The 19,904-nt window shown below is 37.9% G+C and overlaps 1 long non-coding RNA gene across 3 annotated transcripts; it reads right to left on the reverse strand.

The window, feature by feature from the left end:
- Nucleotides 1–4,342: 4,342 nt before the first annotated feature.
- LOC121952152 (uncharacterized) lies at nt 4,343–19,539 on the reverse strand. 3 transcript variants are annotated; one of them, XR_015778906.1, is made up of 3 exons: nt 19,226–19,539; nt 17,909–17,989; nt 4,343–4,496 (listed from the first exon to the last, which is right to left on the reverse strand). It is a non-coding gene; the product is annotated as an uncharacterized LOC121952152 (long non-coding RNA). The 3 variants fall into 3 exon arrangements; XR_015778905.1 differs by having other exon boundaries at nt 4,343–4,564; XR_006106432.2 differs by having other exon boundaries at nt 4,343–4,570.
- Between the last annotated feature and the right edge of the window lie 365 nt (nt 19,540–19,904).

A 19,904-nucleotide genomic window follows, 5' to 3' on the forward strand; every position in this document is an offset into this window, starting at 1 on the left:
GCAAGTTGCCCTATTTCTGCAAGTCTCCTGGGACGTCAAGCAATGCTCAACTTGTCACAGTGGTTCTGAAAGAGGGAAACCGTTTTGGTTTGGTACACTGTGAGAACACTTTGTAGCCTAGATGTTATGGGAGCTATCACATAATTGAACAAACACAGTAAACGGTGAACAGTTTAGCAGTAAAAGGCTAATCAAATTTTGTTTTTTCATTTGTATTTATTGCATTATTTTTGAAACCCCAGTTATACATTTCTCAGTGTGTGTGTGTGTGTGTGTGTGTGTGGACTAAAGTGATGTTATCAGAGGGTTATTTTTCTGCACAACGGTTTGTCCATTCATATTTATTTCCAGTCAATTAGCAAATAATCAGCATTCCCTCAGACTCGTGAGCTGTAACTGGGACAGAGATCAGGCTATTACACTAGCACAGTGTTCCACTGAAGATATCCATTAAGTTTTTTTTCATAGGACTCAGTACTATTTTAAAAAGGAAAAGGCAATCCAATTGTCTCCCATAATTCATTAATACCCTTCCTCTCCCTCTCTCTCAGCCCACAACACCCTGCAATTACGCAGCGAAATGGAAAAATGTTTCAATGACAGTGTGTCACATTTACTGAGGGCAGGGAAGGTTTGACAGATTCAACTGCAGGTCTGTGAGGGGAAACTTACTTTGCTATTTTTTTCAAGACTATTTTTTGGATTTTCTGCCATCGTGGGGGAGAACTAAATGGAAAAAAAGCAGAAAAGCAGACAGGAAAGTTTAGGGTGGAAAGGAAGTGGGAGGTGCAGGAAAGGTCCCATGCTTTCAGGACAGTTAAAGGAAATGTGAGGGTGTTTGTTTTTGTTGTTGTTGTTTGTTTGTTTTTCTCATAATTTAGTTCATGGTACAGGTACTATCCAATTATGATTTTATGCAACTTTTTTTAAAATATATATATTTTTAATCATTAATCATGTGTTTGGTCTTATTTAGCAATTGTTAGCATGTCAGTTGATTCAGTTAATTCACTAATAATCTTCCTGCTATAGTGGAAAAAAATGCTACAGGTTGTTGTTTCAATTACGATCAGCGATGGTGCTCTTGCAAAATGGTGTTTTGGGTTAACTTGTTTTGGTGGAGCATTTGCATGTGGCAAGGTGAGCACAGACATTAAAATGGCACTGCAAAAAAAAATGCCACAAAAAACCTTAACAGTCATATGCTGACTGTGTTATTCAACTTTTAGTGATAAAAAAATAAAGTTAAACGTAATTTGGTAATTCGTACCCTTAAGGTAAAGCCTTAATATATGATTCTCTAACTGTATGAGGTTGTAACATAACATTATTAGACGGTATCACAGAAGCTCGTGTGAAGTGTAACAGATTTGTACATGTGGGAAGTTAACGCCACTGACACCTGCTGCTGTCGGGGTAAAAAGATGTGGCAAGTCAACTCCAACTGACCATGTCAGAAAATGGATCAACATTGGGCATGAGAGTCCTGATAAGATGCAATCTCAAGTTGTTTTTTTTGAGTTTTTTTTACTCTTTCCTTATTGCATGATCTAAATATTTATTAAAATGTGCCATTTCAAGAAAGTAAATTAGAGGGGCAGGTCTAGGAAGTGCCCTGGGGTGGCACGGGCCACCCCTGAAATCATCAACCCTTTATGACTGGCTATGTGTAAGTTTTAACTGTATTAAGAGTAAACTGAATTTTGGTTTATAGGTGCAATTCAATTTAGAGGCAGTAATGTGTCAGGGTAGTGTCTAGCCTTACTAATTTTACAAATAAATTGATACAACTGTTAAAAAGTTGTTTTTTTCCACACAGGCTTATGCATTTTAATTTTTTTGGCACTTTATTTTGTTATTTTGTTTCCACTTTGTTCTTGCTATTGTAGTCGCTATTTACATTTGGAGGAACAATTTCTTTAACAAAGTATGGAAGCTTTATGTTATATTTGTGTGGTGTCAGTCTGTTGAGTTGTTATTGGTACGTCTATTTATCTTTTAAACTAAACTATAAACAAGAATGTAATACACTGCAATGTTGATAATTAAATTAGGTATGGATAGTGGGGACAAAATTGGTAAATTAATGCTATGCTGACGTGTGCACCCAAAGCAGCACTCGTACTTCATATAGCAACAGTCTAAAATTCAGGGAGTTAGCACGCTAACATGTTAAACTATCAAGGGGAACCAAGAAAATGTTATACCTGCTTTGCATTTGGCATTTAGCTCAAAGTTCCACAGTTACAAAATACAACCTCACAGAGCTGCTACATTACTACAGCTCAGAGAAAATTATCAGAGAAAAGACAGTTTCCAAATAATACTAGCATCAAAACTTCTCCCTTTTTTTCCTCCACAAAACTATTGGCAACAATGTTGATGCATACCCTGCGCAAATCCAAGAAAACAAGACTTCATACCATCTAAATAATAAGTACTGATTTGCATCTGACATACCTCAACAAGTAACCTATATATATGAAGCTGCAGAACTGCAGCGTATGTTGACAAATCTCCAGACTCTTGTGCCCTTGGCAAGGCAAGACTGGTTAAACGAACCACAGAAAAATAAATGTATTCATAGCATAATTATCAAAAAGTCACAGTTCAGCAGAGAACAGTAAAACAAATTTTGTTTCAATCACTAAAAGTAAACTTTTTGGTCAGGCCAAACCATCATTATAACAGTTATTTGTAATCAGTGCACAAAATATGAAAAAAGGCAGACACCCTCAGTATGAGACTGAATAATGCAGCACATGGGAAAACAACACAAAAATATAAAGATAAAAAAAAAGAAACAAAAGTATATGGACTATGGACTAACTTTGTTTCTCATGGCCGCTCCATTCCCCTTCTCCTCTCGCAGCTTTCAGCCCTCTGCTCCACAGTCTTGTTATCTTGGTCTTGGGTCAGTGAAGGATAATACAACCCCAGTCTGAGAGATAATACATCACTGACCAAACCTTGCTTCAAAACAAACTAACAAGCTCCACAGACAGACAGACAGACAGACGACTTGGTCCATGAAATTCAAAACAACACCGATCTTGAGCCGAGGCAACACCGTCCTCATTGATTCATCGGCTGCAGGAGCAGCCATGGAAAGAAAACAGAAGCTCAACTTCAACTGTTCAAGAAGAAGAAGAAAACTTTTCCTCTTTTAATTTCAGCCAACAATACTGTTCTTGTCTAAACTCTACATCTCTGCAGCCCACACACCAATTAAAAGAAATAGAGAATTACAATGCTGAATATGAATGCAGTTTGGTTCACTGTATTGTGCAGTCTTCTTCTAAACTACTGACATCTGTGTCAGTATCCTCATAAAACACATATGGAGTTTCTTTCAGTCCTCAACAAGAAATTGTTTAAGCTCAACTAATCAATGTTTGTATAGAAAGAATTTGCCAGAAGACTGATAGATTTGAAATGTGTTGCTCTTAGTATTGGACCCATGGTGAATTATCACTCAACTCTACAGTTCCCTTTCTTCGCTCATTGTTTTGGTTTTACAGCCCAGCACCAAACAGCAAACAGACAAACTTAGCAATTAGCTGGCAAACATAGTCAAGCATTTAGTTGCTAAAGAGCCACATATTTCCCTGAGGAGTAGGCGAAGAGCAACACAGGGCTAGAAGAAGAGTTAATTTTGGACTTGCATTTATCACACTGCCAAAAATAAAACTGTTTGCTGAATGATGTTTAAATGATTGCTCTGTGTCTGCTTAAGATAAGGTTATACCACATCAGCGCTGTATTCACACATGGTTGCTCTTTCTCCATGTGACCAGGGAAACAAAATGAATGCATGTTTAACGCTTTGAAACCTGAGCAAATTGGCTTAATTTATTTCAAAAACATGGAAAAAGGGCAACAAGCAATTTAACAGTGGCCCAAAAATTAGACAGAAATCATTAAAAAATATTAGCAGAGTATGTGAAAAAACATCACAGACGGATAAAAAAAAAGAGAAATTACTCTAAGAAAGTGCAAAAAAAAGTAAATGCATTTTTTTTTTCTGTAACATAATTTCAAATATGATTAAGATAATTACAGTTTTCTGACCATTTCCCCCTTGTTTTTCGAATATCTAATAATCCCTCCCAGCTATGATTCAGATCATTTCCTTGTTACCTTTTTTTAAGTTAAGTTGTTCATTGTGTTTTTAAACCAAATCTTAGGTTTCAGAGGTAGTAAAAGACATCTCAATGCACCACAAGAAAAGGGGTCTAAGTTTTCTCAAAGTTTAATCAAATGATCTCTGATGCTGCATGCTGTATGGGTGTCGAGGACTGTGTGGCTTCAAGGTGAAAAAAACAAAAAAAGCGAGTTTTAGATCATTGCAGTGATTTAATAAAGGTCATACCATTTGTTTTTAGAATCATTACACACACTGATATAGTGATGGGGAATAGATTTTCTTCTTCAGCTGGGTCTGATTGATGAATGGGGCCCATTGTGATTCTCATGCTGTGGTCATTGTGTCGTTGCTGTGGCGGGGATACAAAGAGCAAGATGGGTCTCCAGTGACTTTGCATCGATTCTTCTCCTGCTAGACCTGCAGCTAGGCAGACAAATGACATTCATCTCCGTCCTTTATGTTTAAAACACAGTCAAGACAAAGTTTGAGGTGGCATCGCCAGAGCATCATTGTGTCTGAATGTGGATGTGTACACTGGGTAGAGTCTGGTGAAATGTTTTTGGAACAGGCTTGATGTCTACATATGCTAATAACTTGAGAAGTGAGTAATCCTTTTCCCAGCATGAAAGGATTACGAGGAGACACGACGAGAAACAGGAGGTAGTTTGACATTTAAATAGTGCCTGGAAAGTAAGAGGAGGCAGATTTACTCTTAAAGCAGCTTCAACTCCAACAACCCTGGTTCAGTCTCCTAATCACTGACTGAGTTCTTATTCAGTGAGTTTAACTGAATCATAAGCAACTCAAATGTTGCCTTCACTTGGACTTTTTCAACCTTCTCTGGCCGATTTATCTATTTTTAGGTCGACAAATTCATAGAACTTCATGTGCCAAAAAGGTACAGAAGGAGCTAGAAAATGATTGTACAGAAAACATGTTATATTTGGAACAATTATTTTAATTTGGGGATACAATACCAATAATTGAAGAAATAATGTCACTCTTTGTGGCTCTGTGGCAATGTCCAGGGATTGGTCAACTACTTTGGTGTAGATTTGGGGTACACCCTGGACAGGTTGCCAGGCTATCACAGGGCTGAAAATACAGACAGACAACCATAAATGCTCACAGTCACACCTGAGGGCAATTTAGAATCACCAATCAACTTTGGACTGTGGGAGGAAGCTGGAGACCCCAGAGAGAACCCATGCAGACACAGGAAGAACATGCAACTCTGCACAGAAGGTCCTGCCCATGGACTGAACCCTGGTCCAACTGGGTTTTGAACCAGGGACCCTTGTGTTGTGAGGCAACAGTGCTAACCACGACGCCACCGCCATCAGGCCTCTGCTTCTGCATTTAACAATGAAAAGACTATATCAAAACATCAGTCGACAAACTCTCCCTCTACTCATGCAGTGTAATCAGTGTCCCATTAAAGCCACATGCTCAGTGCCTGCCAAATAGACAGCTATTTCTGACAGGGAACTCAACTTAAAGTAAAACTTATCTATGGTTCTTTTCAAAGCAAGACCCCAGTGACAATAACAGTAATTTCACCTCACAAAAAACATATTAAGACCATACTGCATTGACAAAAAAAGTAATTTCATTTAATTGAAAATAGGTGCTGCTGCTATATCATTGCCACAATTGGTAGTTTGTTTGGGTTACTGTTGAATTTGGTGAATCCAAACTAACCTTATGACACTGATGAAGGCCACAAGCCAAAACACGACAGTCTAATAAAGTTGTTCTGTAAATTACAAGTGTTGCTGGAGCTCTTTCAGCTCTCCAAACTAACCTTTGAAATTTGTGCCTGGCAGCTCAGTGGATAGTGCAGGCGCCTCATGTGCAAAAGCGATATCCTTGTCGCAACGGCCATGGGTTCACTCCCAGTTCGAGGGCCCTTGGCTGCATGTCACCCCCCCTCTCTCATGCTTTCACTTCACAGAAATATTTATTAGAAAAGACCACAACCGCTATATATTGAGTTAAATGCGATGTAGGTCACTCTGATAGGTGGGGTAAGTCATTCTTTTAGGAACAGCTATCTATTACAATAGACCATAACCTGTATAACTGTAGTTAGTTGGGGAGTAGGTCATTCTGATAGGTGGAGTAGGTCATTCTGTCAGGTACGAATATATATTAGAATAGACCACAACGTGTATAAATATGGATAATTGGGAGTGGGTCATTCTGATAGGTGGAGTAGGTCATTCTGTCAGGTACAAATATCTTTCAGAATGAACTACTTCTTGTATAAATGTAGTTGAATGTGGAGTAGATGATTCTGTCAGGTACAAGTATCTATTAGAATGGACCACAACCTTTTTAAATGTAGTTAGATGGGGAGTAGGTCATTCTGATAGGTGAAGTGGGTCATTTTGTCAGGTAAAATAGCTGTTAGAATAGACCAAAACTTTATAAATGTAGTAAGATTATACATGTGATAATATTATAGATTTGAGAGAAGATGAAGTCGGAGAGAAGCTATTGAAGCAAGTATAAACTGAACATTAGATTCCAGACTGAAGTGGAGAAAAATAGAAACAGGAGAACAGAGTGAGGGATTGGCAGATGGGCAGATCGCTGAGCAGTGATGATGTTAGAGGGCTAGTAATGGACAGCAGAGATAATTAGATATAAGGTGGTGGTGGGGGGTGGGCAGGGTTGATGAAAAGGTGCAGTGATGCACTGTAACAATCCTCACAATCCCTCCACATTGATGTCCAAGTGTTAGCAAGATTGAGCCTGTGCGGGGTTCACACTTCAATTACGTTTGAGTTTAGGGCTCATGTTGAAACTGCAGAATTTTTATATAACAATTTAATCTGAGGAAATATTAGAGGAGAAAGCTTCTAAACACGATGCCCGAAAATATTAAGGGGATTCTTCATTTCAACCAAATGAAAAAGGAGAGCCCGAGAATGTGAACGAAGTAATTTCTCAGATGCACGGTAAACAAATCTGCCTCCGACTACATCCAAAAAGATCAGCCAGACCAAAACTCCTACAGTGAGCAATCAACCCCCAATCATCCGAGCTTTTGCAAAGGCACTAGGCCTATATCTGTGTTATCCTCATACCATACATCACTGTTGATAAACTGGTTAAAAAATGACCTCACCAGTTGATTGATCTGATCTCTTTGTAAAGTAGCACTTACTGTCTACATTATGGCCACTTAATATCTATGTTTGTCTCTCTCTTTAATTTGTAAATTGTTTTATTACCAGCATGGGAATTTCACTGTTTCCTAACCCTAACCTATATGCTTTACAAGGTTTTTATTAAACCTTTTTGCCCATTCATTCTTTTGGCAGTGTGTTATGGTTGTCATCTTTGTCTCGTCATTCATTTTTTGAAAAACAAACAAAAACATGCTACTTAAAACTTGAAAACACCAATTAAATGCTTGAATGCAAGGAAAGCAACATCACAAAAGACAAAGACAGGTGGGAAAAAGAAAGATATGCATTTAGGATCTGTGTTCTCAATCAGACTTGGCTCAGATGAATTCAACTCAGATGTAAATGACCAGACTCTAACTGAAAATGACAAAGAACCAGACAAAGACAAGGAAGGGTGAGGTTAAAGACACATGGGATTTTAAAGGAAGAGGAAGCAGAAGAGATATGAAGGAAACCAGACTGATAAAAGGGATAAGCGACAAGTCGACCAACCAAAACAAAGAAACAATGACACAGAAAGATGGTGGCCACAGGTGGAAATCAGACAGAGAAATAAAGACACAAGAGCATTTCAGGTGGATGAAGTATGAAACAGATAACGGCATCCAGACAGCAGAAATGTTCCAAGAATAAAGAGACAGACGGCTTCATTCCCACTGCAGGCGTTCGTGCTCAATTCAGAGTCTCTGCTCATATCTAATTTCTGTGGATGACTCTTCACATCTACATCAGGACGCAGCCTGTTTCCAGCCCCGATATGAACTGACAGCAACACGTGTGGGCAGAGCAACAATAACAGAAGATGTCACATTCATTTTTGTACCTTCGCATCCCCCGACTTGTGCTGAAATGCATTTCAGTTCTGGTATCTCCCTGCAGTTTGTGACTGGATCTGGGGCGTCTCCTCGAATACCAATCAAGTCAGCTCGCTGTTTCTTCCCACTGGCATCTCTCACGTTCATGCTGGCTCAGCTAAGCTGCTAAATTTAATTAACTTCACTAACAGGTAAGTGGTGTAAGATTTAGTAATATCCATGCTTAAGAAAAACAAATTTGAGATAAGTTTCATGTAGGTTGTGGGCATTGGAATCAATTTATGAACCATGACTCCATTTAGTAAACATCAGATTGAGAAATCCGAAGGTAACCCCGTGACTTTCCCTCTACGGTCATGATGAAGTTGACCTTGATGGTATTGAGTGACGTATGTCAATAACTGTTGGATGGATTTGTTACATATATTTATATCCCCCTTTAGAATGATTTTGGTGATCCCCTGAGTCTTTATCCAGCGCAAAATCTTCATCCTTGACTTTATGACCAAACACATGAAAAAACTAACGAAAGTCCCATTGGGGGGAGGGGGGTCTGGGCAAAACAGGTGACAAATTTAAAAAAAAAAGCACTGAGGAGGGACTTTCGTTTTTTATTTTGGTTTTGTTGAGGGATATACAACTTTAAATTATGGTACTTTGTACCTTTTTCAAATTAAAAAAAAAGTCACATCCCGGCCACCCCCTCCTCTGATAAATAAAGTATAGTCCCTTCGAGGGTTTGGGTCAGGTTTAGGTTGGGGTAACACATATCGACAGGGAAACAGTCATCAAAACAGCATTGGCACAGAAGCTAAGCAAAGTGCTGCTGTGGACGGGGCTGCAGCAAAACATATTTTAGCCTCCTTAAAAAAAATCAATATCAGTTTCAGTGTACTCCTTATTGGAATATTTGCTCCTCTTTACCTTTGCTACCTCAAAGTTATTATAAACTGTAATGCAGTCTATGGCAAATAGCTGAAAAGGGGGATATCAGACATACTTTGGACAATAAATCGATTTTCCCATGGTGCTTATACTGGGATAAGGACACTAGTTCAATTAAATGGCCTAATTGTGCTATGACTGTAGCTTGACTTATCTGTGCATGTAAACCTACTGTTTGTGAGCATGCTAGCGTGTTGTCATTAGAATTTAGCTAAAAGCACACATGTGATGCCAACCCTGCATTCATGTAGTATCGAAATAATTAGAAAAAAAAAAATTAAAAAAATGAGTTCCTTGCTGGAGAAAGGAGTTGCCGAATTGATGTCATATATGCAGGGACATGGCAGAAAAAAGTGTTTGGTTGATGGCAAAAACCTTTTTGTAAACTCACAAATTGCATGTCAACGTTTTGCTCACATGTAATTCGTAATATGGTGTTAGGTTGTAACTGTTAGTTGCTGTCCACATTGAGTGATCAAGATTAGTTAGGAAAGTTATTTATCAGCCTTACTCAAATAAAACAATGCTATGGTAGTTTTTGGGGATGTACTGGTGCAGCAACAAATCTAGGACATTAATTTGGAATAGGACGCTTCAAACTTTTATCAACATGTTGTTTAACATGTTTTGTGCAATAAAATGTAACACATCTTTGTAGTGTTTAGTTTTCACATTGTGACTTAAAGCTTATGAACTAACCAAAGTTCGAAGAACAACTTCCCATATCTAAATATGACAAAATAGATCTTTAAGCAGCTGTTTTACTCAGTCACTTCGACAGAGTAATTTCTGCGTTGTAGCCACAATTTAGTAACCATTAGAGATACCTGAGCTGAAGATGCTTTCATATTGACTTCAACAAACAGTTTTCGTTCGATTCCTTCTCGATCACAAACAGAAAGGAAGAGATGTGGGGAATCTGAGGGAGACCAGTGAGTCTTGGGACTGAAATGGCTCTGTGTCTGATTGCCACTGTGGAGGGATCCTGTCAGATGATTACAGACACAGCATGGGCCTGCTCGCTCTCTGATGGCAGTGATGAACAAACTGTCAAACTAGCTGTCAGCCTCATAACCCTTTGTTTATTGGACTGTCAGGCTGAACGCTGCGCTGGCTGGACATTTATTTAAAAATACACGTCTTATCCGCCTAAATCACAAGCTGGGGCTGCAGTAAAGAGCAGCGCCCCATCAACACTAATTGGGACAGAGAATAAAAATGAAATCCTCACGCTGGCTTGACAATGACAGGAAATTCTCTGCCAAAAGGAAGCCACAGATCAACATTTAGGGGCAAAATGCAGAGTGGCAAACAGCATCAAGCTGTTGCTGTGCTTTTGAGACTGACATATCATTCCATGTTTATTCCCACACATTTAAACATCAGCAGGCTGCCACAATTAAAATATCTGAAAAGTAAAACATAAAAGTAAAACATAATCCATCCATCGATCTAATCAGCTCTGACCAGAATAATTTATAAGTCAACCATGGCACGATGATCATGGTCTTGATGTCACCTCACAGTAACCCCCTAACCCTAACCCACAGACCAGTTAATAAGAGATGCAAATCATCAACAACAGCAAAAGGAGTCAAAGCCATCACAAAGTAGGTAGGGAGACCTTTTGCATGTCTGTGCAAAGGGGCCCACTGTCTCATAATCCACCCAATATGCTTTTTACCAAATGCAAAAGGTATTCAATTTGCAATGAGTAATAATAAAATAAAAGGTATCATATCCTCACATTTACTGACTATCAAAACTGTTAATTTTAGCACCAAAACAATGTGACACTGATACTTTTTAAAATCTAGAATTAAATTGTGCATTTCAAGCTCTGCTTGGAGCTTGATTCTGTATGTCTTATTACTTGATATTGTTTTGATTTTTGTTGTTGTATGCTTTTTGTCTTTTTCTTTTTTATCGTCATTGCTGTCTGCGTTTGTTTTGTTTTTTTGTCATGTTTTATTGTTTATGAAGTTATGTCTGATTGTGCTTACACTGTATTATATTGTTGAGGACTCCCTTGAAAACGAAATGCTACATTTCAAGGAGTTATTCATTCAAGAACTTTCTATCATAACTTTATCCATCGTTTACACCTAAGCAACCACTAACTAGTGTCTCATGCAGAGGATTATTCAAGGATATATTAAGTCCTGCTGTCTGTCACTTCAGCTTTACTTGTTATTGCTATGGTCACACAGTAACTTTCTGACTCCATGTTTTCATCTGTTTGACAAAGGCTCAACTCCCCTGCAGAGACAATTTAATCTTTTTTGTCAAGGTAAACTAACACTATCGTTGTCAGGGTGACATAACATCTGTGAAACTGGCATGATTGCATTTAGATAATCCTCCTTTATCATCTGTTTAAGTCTTTAAGTCTTAGAGATGAAATGAAAACATGAAAACACCTGCCGCTGCTGGCAATGTGTAAGTCCATTTCCCATCCTTGCTTGTATCATGACTGTCTTATATTACAAAACAGATGTTTCTGCTTAGGATAATGTTGTAGCTGATTATTTCAAACTTCATTTTAATATAACAGAGGTGAGATCACATACTGTAGCTCTGAGAGATCTAATGTGACCTGCTCACCAGTTCAGCTGATGCTTTCAGACACATGGAAGTCATGATGTTGTTGTCTGGCTGAGGAGGAAATGAAGTCAGGATGTTTGTGTGGTTCTATATTTAACTTGATTATCTGAGTGCAGGTATGAGGTAACAAAGAAAATGCCTCAGATTTGGGATGTTGACAACAAAGACCTGCGTACTCTATTTGCAACAAATTCAATCTTTGACATCCTCTATCAGTGTTGTTTGCTTCAAACCAAGCAGCTCACAGCCGGCCTTCATCCCGTTTGCTAACTGATTTCTTCCCCACTGCTGTCTTAATACCCTCATCAGCCCCTGAACAAATAACAACATTAATGGGTTCAGCAGATGCTGCGGCTGATGTCTGTGAGGATGTGAAGCTAACTTCCAGGTGAATTTCTGAGAAGGAAGTTCTACTGACCTGTTGTTTCCTGAATTAAGTAAAGTAGTGTACTGTAGTGTTTCAGACAACGTGTAACAGCATCTTGATGTAGCCTATGCCACATTAACACTGACACAAAAAAACAAATCAAACCAACAAACAAAAAAAAAAATCCTCGGAATGTCTCAGGAAGATTTTGATTTTCATTTGAATATAAAACATTATTCAAGACTCCTGGGGGAAAAAAAAAACAGACAAGAATTTATTCAACAATCCAAAATCCATTATCAATCATAAAGTATTAGGTCTTAAGGTTCGCCTTTTTTTTAGAGTTACACATAGCAGAGATCTAAGTGATGATGAATGGATTGGTAGGGACAAGATTTAGTTCTGTTTTAGGTAAGTGGAAACACATATCGGCGGGGAAACAGTCTGTCAAAACACAGGGACACGTAACTTTTTTTTTTTTTTTAAACCAGAGGGGCACTCAGACACCAGACCTCCATCAAAGCCAAATCTCACAATGTCAAAAGGTGCAATATACCAAGGCTGCAACTAACAATTATTTTCATTGTCGATTAATCTTTTGATTATTTTCTCAATCAAATGATCAGTTATTTGGTCAACAAAATATCAGAAAATGGTGAAACATGTCAATCATTGTTTCCCAAAGCCCAGGGTGCCTTCCTCAAATTTCTTGTTTTGTCCACAACCCAAAGATATTCAGTTTACTGTCTTAGAGGAGTAAAGGAACCAGAAAATATTCACATTTAAGAGGCTCCAATCGGAGAATTTTGACTTGTTTTCTAAAATAATTACTCAAACCTATAAGTGACAATCACATTAGTTGGTGGTTTGACAGCTAATCAAAACATAGTCGTAGCCCTACAATATACAACATCCAGAACAAGAATATAGCAGCAAACAATTATTTGTTTTGTAAAGGCATAGTGGAGCAGTGACGTCTTGCAAAGAGAATCATGTCTCATTCTCAGTCATTTCCCCACTGGTTTGCTAATTGCTGCCACTCTGCAGTGTGCATGTCCCACACTGGGCATGCATGGGAGCGCAGTGCTCGAATGATGGTTACTACTGCCATCCTAACCCATGGGATAGTCATTATTAGGATTTCACTGCAAGCCCTACCGCAGTGCTAGCTATCACTATTTCGGCTCAGACATCGCCATGTTTTCTTTTGACATACAAGGTAAGAACAAGTTTCACAAAAGCAAAATTTAAGTCGATGCAGATTTTCTCCAGAATTTCATTGTTCCTTGGCCCTTGCTACACCCTTCCACCAAGTTTGAGAAAACTCTGCCTGTGTTTGTTCCACAATCCTGATGATAAATACAATCAGATGCACAAACGGCACCTAAAATGTGATCTTGTCAGTGGAGTTAACAGTCATAACTCCTTTAATAGCACTGATAGTCAGATTAAGATCAGAGGTTGGTTTTGCTTCGCTAGGCATATTTGACAGGACACTTGTAGCGTGAAAGGGGGAGAGATAGAGGATTAGATAGCAAAGGACCGAGGTTAGAATTGAACCTGCAGCCGCTAAAGCAAGGACATAGTCATGCTACATCGGGTGCCTGCTCTACCAGGTGAGCTACTGGGTGCCCCATGTTTCTATTTTCTATTAAAAAAGTGCCATATGCTGCAGGTAATAATCAACCAAGTTATTTAATTAAATGGTCGATAATATAACATCTCTGTGATTTCTGCTTTAAGTTGCGAGTTCCTTGTCATTTCAACATCAGTCTGAATTCCCACTGAGTCGTGGAGAGAGTGAGGGAGGAATAAAGGGAATGGAAAAATAGCAAAGGTAATGGTAGAATGATAGATTTACCGTGAATGAGGTGGGAGAGAACTACAGAAGAAGAAAAAGGGAAAGCAGGATGGAGAGAGGCGGTTGATTGGATTGGATTTTTTTTTTGTTTCAAACAAAGACAGGCATGTGCCGTGGGAGGACTGGGGTGATGAGGTGTTTAAGTGTATACAGAAAGTGTTTTAAATTGAGCTTCTATCTATTATTCATCTAAGTCAAGTGATTCAGGCCCATATCTGACACCCCTCGTTGTGTTTGTGACCTTGTGAGTCAGAGCAAGTGTGAAAGAGTTTTGTGTTTTTGCGCTTTCTGTGCAAACAGTTCAAAGTCATCTCTTTGTCTCTCGCAGCCAAAAAACAACTATGCGGCTTCACTCGAGACGCTCGTCTGCATGAAACCATATTAGGCCGCGGTATGAACTATCACACAGAGGGAAATCTGAATAAAATGAACTCATGAATAACAAATATTTCATGCGTATTCTTTTTTTCCCTCCACTTCTGTTTTCCCTGGTGTTTTAAGCATGAAAGCTGAAGAAAGTGAGCATTGCTCCAGCAAATGAAAAAAAAGGCTGAGAATGATAATCAGATAGCTGCCGCAACGACTGTCTGATTGGTTTGATATTCAGCTTTAATCACAGAGAATGCCGAATTCATTATTTATACATTTCATTCTTTCCTTTGTAGTTATGGCCTCAGAAATATTGAACTTTGGGAGCTGTGTAATTAACGGATTGCCATGCTGTGCTCTGGATTCACATATGAGTGGGAGAGGGAGAGAGAGAGAGAGAGAGAGAGAGAGAGAGAGAGAGAGAGAGAGAGAGAGAGAAATTCAAAGACGAATACCAACAGATGTCTCCAAATGATATCATGATGGGTTTTGCCTCTAAATGTCAGGGAGAAGAAACTGAGATTAAAAAAGGAAAAGCTGACAGATGTTTGAAAACATCACAGAATCACTGTCAGCCCCTCAAGAAATTTAAAATTTGGCTGTGTTCTATTTAATTGGTTAAAATTAGGAAAAGTTTCCATCAAGATGAATATGTTGCATGGGGTGACTTTATCCTCTTCGCCCCGTGGACGAACTACAAATGAAAAATGACTCAGACCAGCCGACAAAAGCCAATGGGTGACGCACAACCAATACCAACTCTATCACAAGCAGAACATTAATGCTGTAATACTCTTTAGGTTTACAATATTATATGTACGTGGCAATTACAGTATGTAATGGAAGTCTCTTTTAACCAACCAATGTTGGTCTCTTTATAAAAAAAAAAAAAAACACCCCCCCCACCCCCCAAAAAAATTTATTTAAATTAAATTTAGTAATTTATTAATTGATGCCACAGGATTTATTACACATAAATCACAAATGTCATTCCTATGGGCACTGGGCCACCTTTAAAGATGCAGCATGACAAATTACAAGGCAACTTAAAAAATAAAATCTCAAAAAAATGTATCATTAATGACCAGAAAACCATGATGGTAAAACCACAAGTATATATATATATATATATATTTTAAGTATGGTTTTGTACAAAGAAATACAAGCTATAAATGCAGGAAAACTTTTAATTTATTGGTTAAATGAAAGTGCTGGTGTTCCTGCAGTCTCAATAAGCCAAAAACCTCTATATTTAGCCCACTTGGCCTCAGAGGTGATGGAACAGCTAATCCTGGCAGCTGTGATGTCACCATCATTTAAGCCTCACACAGTCAAAGCTGTTTGTGTGGCTCGGTCAGTCTGCCAGCCGCTTCCCAAATTGATGCATAAGCTGCTGTCCAGAGCAGGGACAGTCATTATGGTTATTAAGGATTCTTTGTTTTCCATTGTGTTTTTTGGTCTTTGTCCCTCACAGCTGCTGGTCAGGATTGAACGCAGCAGGCTGGATGACCCAGAGTCTCCATCATCCTCCATTCAATTCCTGTTATTATACACCAACAACAATTATTGTCAATGATGTCCCTGTGCTTCCTTTCTCCTAAATAATCCATCTAATCATGCTGTTTTGATTATAGAGATAAACGCACAAAGTTGTTGACATTTTTAAGTTACGTCTGGAAGCACAACGCTTCAAATAGAAACAGACGTTGAACTCGTCAAAATGTAATTTCCTCCAAAAAGTGGTTCAAAAACATTCATGTAATAAAATGTCAGAAAACAGATAATATGGTAAACACTTATGCATGAAAGCATGTATACTAACCCTTTGAAAACTGAGCAAATTAGCTTAAATTCTTTCAAAAACATGAGGAAAAGTCAATGAGAAACTTACAAAGAAATAACCCCAAAATTAGTGGAAAAATTGTTAAAAAAAAAAAAAAAAAAAAAAAGAAAAAGTACAAGAAAATTAACTGAAAAAAGGTGAAAAGGATAATAAATAAATAAGTAAACAAACACATAAGGAAATTACCTGAAAAAGATCTTATCTACTAATCCACTAATTTCCTGCAATTTTCAGAACATTTCTTTTCAAGTTGCCCATTGCCTTTTTCCTGTGATTTCAAAAGAAAGCAAAGTAAATTAACCCCGGTTAGAAGGTTTAAATACTTGTAAATGTGTCTGAATGCAGCAGAAAAGAAGTACTGTTGATTAAGGTTTCAAAGGGTAAAATGAAAAGCTGCAGATAACAACTTTTACAGGTCTGTTAGTTTACTATGCTCTCATGCATGGAAAATCAGTTTGCCTGCACTTTGAACAGATAAATAAGTCCTCATCATTGTTCCAGGTATCCTGGGACCTGCATTACTGAAACACACATGCTGTTGCAACATTGACCAGCACTGTAACTTTAAGGGTAACATCTTTAAGCTTCAGTGAGGTGTAGGAAAGTTTCTGGATTAGGGGACACTATAATAAGTCAAGGGAGTTCGACCATAAAGTTCCAAAAAGTGAATTTTGCACAAGAACTGGGTTTGCAAACATTTAAAATCATCAGGAACAGCAGCCAGATGGTTGAAAACTTTTATTTTTCCCCACAGATTGCATGCTGTTGCAGGCTGTCAAGTCACTAGTGATTTAACAAATGTGATTTCCAGCCAAATGCAGTAATTCTATTCAGTTGCCCTGGACCAGGAAACATCTGTCACAGGTTCTAACTTGTGGCCAAATGTATTTGTCTGGAGTTTGCCAGTTTTTAAATGCCTACACATCTGTGATCAGAGAAGCGACTTGGCATAAGATGCCCCACCAAACTTTTACAGAAAACAGGGTTTACTATTAGTTTGAGAGGTGAAAGAGTTCATATGAAAACAAGTGACATTTCAGCAGATCCCTGCGGAATTTATATAAATGAGACAGCAAAAAGAAAGTGTTACATGTGACACTGATTGACTGAATACAGTGCTGCCAGTGCACAGACAGCACACGGTGATTTCTTCACTTCAATGCACATCGAATTTATCCCCTAATTTGTTCTTTTTTTATGAGAACATATCGTTATTTCATGCTGTGTATTTATTCCTATGCTTTTCCCAGAGGGGGAAATAATTAGAGGCACCTTCAAACAGACGTGTAATGAAGGACACCTGAGCTGCAATCTTCTACTCGCATAATCCTCCATAGAGAAATCTAAGAGGCGCATTCACATTTGTGACTGCGCCTTTGTGTTTTCGCTAAAGGAGAAAGCTCTTGGACAGTATCTGGACATTATTTTACTCAAGTACTTCAGAAGAATTCTTCAATAATAAATTATATTAATACATTCTACTCAAGTATGACTGTACAGGTACAAAAAATAAATAAAAATAAATAAAATGAGGATGTTATGATAGGTCTATTAAATCAAAGAACACGCTTAGGGTCAACTTATGCACATCACACCAAAGACCTTCTCTGTTCTAACAAACAAATGTCCTTTTCTATAGATAGCACTAAGCAGCCTTTGCATACAACTGATTTTTAATTACACAACCAGAGAAAAGGACAAAATTTGGCCAATTACATAAAAATGACACCAATGTTAGTGTGTTGTGCTAAGGCACTTACCCTCTGATTGGGAGTATGCGCCTGACCTTGGAAGCTTAGATACATTTAGTGAATGTGGACATCATTACTCTTCGATAACACCTAAGTAAAAGAAACATAGCAATTAAGGGGATTGTGTAAATTATCGTTTTAGTACTGCTGTTTTATGGTATGGATCATCTACCAAAAATAAATGTGATTATTCTTCTTCTATGTGTACCAAACTTCGTATTACTCATTGCACTGAATTGGAAAACCATGGCAATCATATCTTTTTCATCATTAGGCAAACTTTTTCTTTTTTTCATGGTAATATGACTATACTAATAAAATGACTAATTCTAGAATTTACATCCTATTTCATCTTATGTCACTATTTGGATCTAGCATCCATACATTCCGTAATTCAACCTTATTTAAGGACTTGGTGAACTTTGAACCTGCAAAAACAAATGCATCCCCTCTGTATATGCACATTCTGCGCCCTTCTATCGAGTTTCATATTTTGTGTAGATTTCAGGTCACAACCTTGGGAAATATGGAGAAGTTTCTTCTTTCTATGCAAAAGTAAGTATCCCCCTCCAATATTCAACACAGTTTGCTTCTGTCTTATGATGCATGAGTCCTAAAATAAAAAATAAATACTTTTTTGAGATTCAATGTGATATTTGGTGGTTCCATCAAATGTGCCTTGAAATCCCACAACCAGAAGAGGCTTTCATTTGAACTGCTTGTAACACTAAAATGCATTTATCATTATTATTATTAATAATAATGATAATAACAATTTTGTTTGTGTATCACTTATCTAAATAAAGTTCCAAAGTGAGTCACAAAGTGTAGAACAATAATTTTAAAAAGAGGTTACAACAATTACATTAAAACAATGACAAGAGCAAGAAAAATACTGTGCACAGAGGCAAAACAGAACAAAAAGAAATGAAACACAAAAGTTACATATCCCATATATACAAATCGGCAATAATGCGTCAATTAATAAATAAATTAATTTTAAAAATGACTATTTTGTTGAAAGGTTAAAACTGACAATTATCTAAGATATGCACCACATGACATACTTGATGGGAGGGCAGATACTGTGCGTTATAGAGTGAATATGGATAAAATGCAGTTTTAGGAAATGTTTATCCTGCTATAAATTTCGCTGGGAATAAGGGGAACGTGTACATATTCACGAGTTTTTGTGATTGAAAACATTTTCAAAACATTTAATGGCAGGGCGGATTATAAAGTGCGTGTGGCCTACAGATTCTGGCAGGCTACATGTTCAGCCTGGTAGGACATGTACGTTAATCATGTTGTTTTAGGTTAACTCACCTTTCAGAACGAAATCCTTTAGCACTGCGACGTCCCTCTCAATCTGCCCCAAGCTGAACTTCTCTGCTCGTTTATGCTACAGTTTAGTATGATCTGTCAGCTCAGCTTCTGTGTCGCGTTAAACTCAGCCTCGGTGTCCCATTATAACCACTTCAGCCAGCCTGTCTGTTACTGCGCTCCTCAAACATGTTGAGCTGAGAACGCTCCGCAGTCATAACTGTGACAAAGTTTGTGAAAACAACAACAAAAAAGTCCTCACACACGTCAGTAGGGCGCATGTAGAAGTTACGCTGGAGAATGCACCACGGGCACATGTTGATGACGCAACGCATGTGTGTTTGGTGCGAGATGAACTAGCTAACTAATAAGTCACGACTTTTTGCGTGACTTTTGATTTTAATCGGATGTAACGGATGCAACATCAAGATTAAGATTAAAACTACAGATTTATTTATTTATTTTTATTTATTTTTTTTATTTTTGTTTTTTGTTTAAAAGACCACTCAAGTAGATGTAAACTACACAAAAAAATAACTGTCACAGCGACGACTAGTCTAAATGTAGGCTTTTGCTGTACTCTGACTCCTAATAAATACCAGGCAAAAAGTTCTAAATGCTCCCAGATGGTTGCATCTTGAAAATATGACTTCGGTATGAATGCAAAGTTTGGTAATGAGCT

The sequence above is a fragment of the Plectropomus leopardus genome, chromosome 15, assembly GCF_026936395.1.
Source record: "Plectropomus leopardus strain MGB_pleo_1.0 chromosome 15, ASM2693639v1, whole genome shotgun sequence".
Taxonomy (NCBI): domain Eukaryota; kingdom Metazoa; phylum Chordata; class Actinopteri; order Perciformes; family Serranidae; genus Plectropomus; species Plectropomus leopardus.